This window comes from Haliotis rubra, unplaced genomic scaffold (genome assembly GCF_003918875.1).
Source record: "Haliotis rubra isolate DU_JTF1 unplaced genomic scaffold, ASM391887v1 Scf1740, whole genome shotgun sequence".
NCBI lineage: Eukaryota > Metazoa > Mollusca > Gastropoda > Lepetellida > Haliotidae > Haliotis > Haliotis rubra.
Window position 1 is genome coordinate 36559 of NW_025765715.1, and position 6000 is coordinate 42558.

A 6000-nucleotide genomic window follows, 5' to 3' on the forward strand; every position below is an offset into this window, starting at 1 on the left:
TCGACTGCCGCCATACAGCTAGACTATTGCTGAGTGCGGCGTTAAATAAACAACAAACAATCAATCAATCAAACTAGAACAGCAACTATCAAAACATAAACCTAACTTTTATGTGCGCTTATGTCAACTGTGAAATTTATTAGTTTTATGAGCCTTTGGCCTTTATACTGAATAAAATATCTGTCTATCTGTCTGTCAAATGAATTACTTCAGTTAATTGTTAAAATTGCCACACCGAAATATACTGTTTTACTATGCAAATTTAGGTTTGATTAACCGTCATATAGATTTGATGAATTGATGAAAAATGTTTTTTGACTGTATTACTTATTTTGAACGCTGTGTGGCTGAAACATCGTCATCCCTGGTACATGAGAATGGGTTTGAATCCAGGATATGTCGGCGCCACCTGTGTTCACTGGTCTCATAGTAGACCCGTAGGAGTAGGACCAGCTTTAGTCTTACCTCTTCACTCTGAAAATACCCAGTCATTCATAGCCAGGTATTCTAAAATTCACTTCTTTTTCAAGACCTCAGTACCATCACTGAATTATAAATATTTCAACTAATATTTCCCAAGCAAAATGTGCTTATCGACGGAAGCAACAATATCCAACAATATCGGGAGATCCGATTGCTTGTGTGCCACCACGTTCGTATATCAGTGTCTGGTCAAGACATTGACAGATAGCCGATAAGTTAGTTATGAAATATACTCGTACACATACAAGTTAGCTCAGGCCATCTTGAGGCCATCTGCATTTGAATGTGTTTCTTATCTCCAACCCCAACCAACCAGAAAGAGAGCAGGCGTACTTAATAAAATGCAATCCTTTTTTTGTATATATTCAACTGTTTCAAGGAAATTTCAATTAGTATTCATCTTTAAATTAAGTTGAAATGGCTCGGATACAAATGTTTTGATAAACATTTGTTATATTTGGGTTTACACTTTCTTATTAAAGTACTAATAGTAACCAATCCGACAAAAGTACTGGAATCTGTACTTTACGGAGAAAGTGTATTCCCAAATGTAAAATATGTTACATTTTTCCACTTTCTAAAAGGCGTTAACGTTATGTATTCATATTCTGTAGATGTTTATTAAGCTTCTTGTATAATAATTACATTGCATCACTGTTGATTCTCGCTTTGCCTAGAGTAATTATTCTTTTTATTAGATTGATTAAAACAAAACTAGATTTTGTAGAACTTGATAATCCTGCTGCCAGAAAGCGATAAAGCGTCAGATTAGCACGCGTTAACTGGATAGACTACAAGTGTAACCGTCCGCATTTTTGTTAACTTTTCTATTTTTAGGATTTCTATTGCCTTTTATTATTTGTTAGCCTTTCCTTTATTTGCTTTGTACCAAAACCTCCTCAAACTGGCGCTTTTGAAAAAGACGTGAAACATGCTCACAACCAATGCGCCTACCCCGAAGCCGTTACACAAGGCTTCGCATTTATTTGCTGTTGTGAATCCTTTGAATGGAATTAACAGTTGTAACCTACACTTAAATATTCACAAGTACTTCGTTGTGTTCTCCTTTGTCAATAGAAATACTGATATGTCACTGCCGGGCGTGGGAGACGCCTTGACTGACAAACAAATCATCTCGGAATACCTGCTGCCTAAAAGGTAACGTTAAATAAAAGAAAGACCAAGATTTTATTGCATACCGTAAATGCCAGTAACGGTAAGAACAGACAAGAAATACCTGGCCATTGAGAGAATGCAGAAAGACATGTGCATAGTGGTGAACCAAATACAAATTAAACAAGGTGTCATTCAAAATACATGCTTAACATATGTCCACCCCATATGCGTTGATACCAGAGAGTCGTTTTTCATTTGTTTACTGCGTATTTGTATGTTATCGAGTGCATTATAAATTACGATCTCAAATAGAACTTCTGAAAACATCCGGGGGGCGCGTGGGGGACTGTACGAACATAGCGAAGTGTGAAATAAACAGGACTATATGCTTCAGGACAAACGAACTATTGGAGGGTGAACATAAGTTGAAAACAATTTGCGGACTTCTGTCAAATATTCTATTGGAGTGTTTCATAATGTACTTGCGTGACATTGAATGGTGAACACTTAAGTTATTGCTAATGCTTTGGACACATCCCCGTGTTTATCTGATTAAGGATATCAGTTTTAACCTGGAATGTCTGTGTTGAATGTTGCCATGTCCAGATTGCTCCATGCTAGTGTATTACAAAGTGTTTTACACTGATGTCAATGATGACACTTTCCTCTTCGCTGTTTACTATAGTTACTTAATGCTGTTTATAGAAAGAGTAGTACAGTAAGATATGCGACAGGAAGATGAAGAGAATATTACTGGGTGACTACAAGATGATTGACCTCTCGGCTAATAATATGTATTCGAAACAAGTTAAATAGGAAAAGGAATACGATTGGTCTTGGTGGACATGTGATCTCGGGAAAATGTTGTTATATGTATATTCTGCTGAAATGCAATGTAGGTGAAGGGCACTTTTCGGACCAGTTGTTAGTCTTCGTAAACACATGCGTGGTCTTTTTCAGACAAAACTTTAGATCATTCTGTGAAACTTAATAATATCGATATTGTCCATGTTTCATCAGATTCCCTCAGTGCATGCATAAGACAGTGGGAATTAACATCATTTAAACATCATGGTTAAACATTAAACCGCCTCTATTCAACCCGTTCGTCAACGATCTGTTCCCCTCTGTATTTGCATACCTGTTGATGGTGAATATGTTAATGTTTTAACCTACATAGATGATGTTATATTCCAAGCTGAAACTGAGAACAATCTGACACGGGGGAGAAAGCATTTATGGATGTCAACTTCTTTAAAATGATGAACACGAGGTTTCAGAGTATATTCGTTTTCCTTCACAGGAATATACAAATTACAGGGCAAAAGAAAGTTAACACTTTTAAAGTAACTGTATAAAAAAAAAAAACGCTGGTACAGGTTGGGTGGTATTCAGTTGTACGGGTTGTATTCGGTGCATGGGTTGGTATATGGGTGCATAGGGGAAGGGGGTAATCAGGTGCATGGCGTGGAATTCATTTGCATGGGGTGGTGCCCGTGTGTATTGAGTGGTACCTGGGTGCATAGAGTGGTATTCGGATGTATGGAGTGATATTCATGTGCATGGACTGTTTTCGATGCATGGTTGGGTTTTTTTATGCATGGGTTGCATTCGGTGCATGAGTTGCATTTGGGTGTATGGTGTTGGTATACGAGTGTATAGTATGGTATCTGATTGCATGACATGATATTCGGGGTTTATGGGTTGGTATTAGAGTGCATGGTTTGGTTTTCTGGAATGGACCGTATCTTGTTTAACGCAAGTTGTACGGGTACGTGTGACACCCAGAGCAACCTGACTCTCTACGAGATCATAATCAGTCAAGACCAGTATACCCTGACGCGTCAGGCCACTTCATTCGTGTGAACAATTATTATAGGATAATTATTATTATAATAAATAATATAATAATAGTGGGTTTTTGTAACCACCCCTATGTCCGTGCATTCAATGCTCGCTCAATGTGCAGTGAATTCCAAAGCAATGCTGCAGTGTAGGCAAAGGTCCTCTGGCCAGAGGAGACAAGTCTGACTTTAGGGACTGTAAGTAAGTGCTGATTTAGAGATCTTAGACATCTTGCAGGGATGTACAGTGTAAGCAGTTCATACAGATACTCTGGAGCCTGAATGTGGAGACATTTATACACAAGGCACAGGATTTTGAAGTTGATACGGTACTTAACATGGAGCCAATGTAGGAAAATGAGTGATGGACTGATGTGATCACGCTTAGATTTATTATGTTTAAGAGATTAAAGATAATATGCAGCAGAGAGGGTTTGGGTGATCCTGGCACAGTCAGGCTGGTAAGGCTCATCATCAGCTCAGGGCCCTTGCCCCCTCTACATGCAGCCCAGACAGCGAATGGGACTTCTCCCAGGAAACGCTGCCTAGTCGAACCCACCAAGAACTTTCCGGAGAATATGAAGGCTCCCCAACACTGCAGCCTTCTGCATTACCCAGAGTGTCAGAAGGGCTGTACTCCCGGTGGAGAACCCGGGCACTCTCCTGATCTGCGCCAAGAGATCAGGAGGTACCAAACCTAGAGCACCGAGAACAATGGGGAGCCTGACGACAGTGTACTTGGGATGCAAGCGAGACATTTCAAAGGCGAGGTCCGCATACTTAGTATGCTTTTCTTGAATCTTGCCAATCACATTGGTGTCAAAAGGGACAGAAAATTCAATGATATATATAAATTCATTGGTTTTATCAAAAAGGACAAGATCAGGTTTGTTGGCTGGAATTCTCCTCAGGTTGTATATGGGCCTATTCCACAGAAGTTTGAAAGCATCATTTTCCATGACGCCCTGGACATGTTCAGGGTCGTACCATGGATGGACCTCGGAGTCAAAGCCACAGGCATGTCGGAGACGGTAGTAAAAGCAACGAGCCATGCCATCATGTCGTTTAAGATATGCTGTTTGTGCCAAGGAAGGGCATCCACTGACAAGGTGTTGGACAGTCTCCGTGAATTCATTGCAAAGTCGACATTTCATATTGATATTTTCTTTAAGAATCACACTTAGGCAATCGCGAGTGGGAAGCGACTTGTCCCGAGCAGCAAAAAGGAAGCCCTCAGTTTCACATCCAAGACCAGCCGACCCCATCCAGGCGAAGGAGTCGCTGGGATTGCTATTCTGTTCAACAACAAGGCACCCATGAAGGGCCACCTCCTCGTGGTGGGTGCTGGGTCACGCTAAGCGCCCTTCAACCCCCCGTTGTGGACCCGTGGGGATATTTGGTCCACCAACCCGTTTGCCGTGGGTTGCGCCCCTGTGTCGGTGGAGGAAGGTAGTCTGGTGGTTGAGGGCACTGGTTCCAGGAACAGTGTTCCTCTGCCCAACACACCACTTCGGCCCTGACTTCACCTAGACGGGTGGTTGAATGGGCCCGGTTCAACCAATCGGCTGGTCACGCCAAGCCCTGTGTATGGACTATATATATATCTATATGTCATTGCACACATTTGATTTGGAATTGTTTCAGTTTCGGACTTGGCATCATTGTTCATCCAAAACGTTTGTGATTTTGAAATATGTTATTATTAACTTTGCCTAGAGTCTTATGCCCAGAAGGCGGTGGCTCATGGGCCAATCTGGTAGATTAGTTATTTCTAACTCTTCTGCTTGAGTATATCATCCGAGTATCCTTGGTGCTGCAAGTCGGAGACCCACTTGTTTTTAGCATTGTCCTTGTGATACTCCGTGGAGGGTGGGGAGCTCGGATGTTGAACCATAATCTATTAGCTATGGCTTACGAAACTCCCCAGAAAAAAAACAAACGTCAGCTTGATACTGATCCTATTGACAACGAACTTAGACTGCCCAATTCAATCGATTACTGGCCACGTTTTCTTGTTCTTGAGACCGAAGATAAGACACCGCTGAAGTTAAACCCATTTGCTGTATCAAAGGGTATCCAAGGCATTGCCGGAGATGTGAAGACTATTAAACGATTACGTTCTGGTGCGCTGTTGATTGAGTGCGGCAAAAGGCACCAGTCAAACAACCTGTTGAAGATTGAAACTTTTGTCGGCAGTCCAGTCACTGTCACGGCCCACAAAACACTTAACACAAGCAAAGGAATCGTCAGAGACCGTGATCGGTTGCTGGCTGACATGTCGGAACTAGATATTGTCTCCGAGATGAGAGATCAGGGTGTGTTGTATGTTAAGCGTTTTACAACCCGTAAAAATAATGAAACCATAAAAACCAACACCTATCTGTTTTCCTTTTCCTTACCTACTGCCCCCAAATCGCTGAAGGCAGGCTAGTGTAACCTCACTGTTGACACTTACATTCCGAATCCCCTTCGGTGCTTCAAGTACCAAAAGTTCGGTCATGGCGTGAATATTTTGCACATTGTCTGTTGTGTGTGCTCACTGCGGTGGAAAGACACA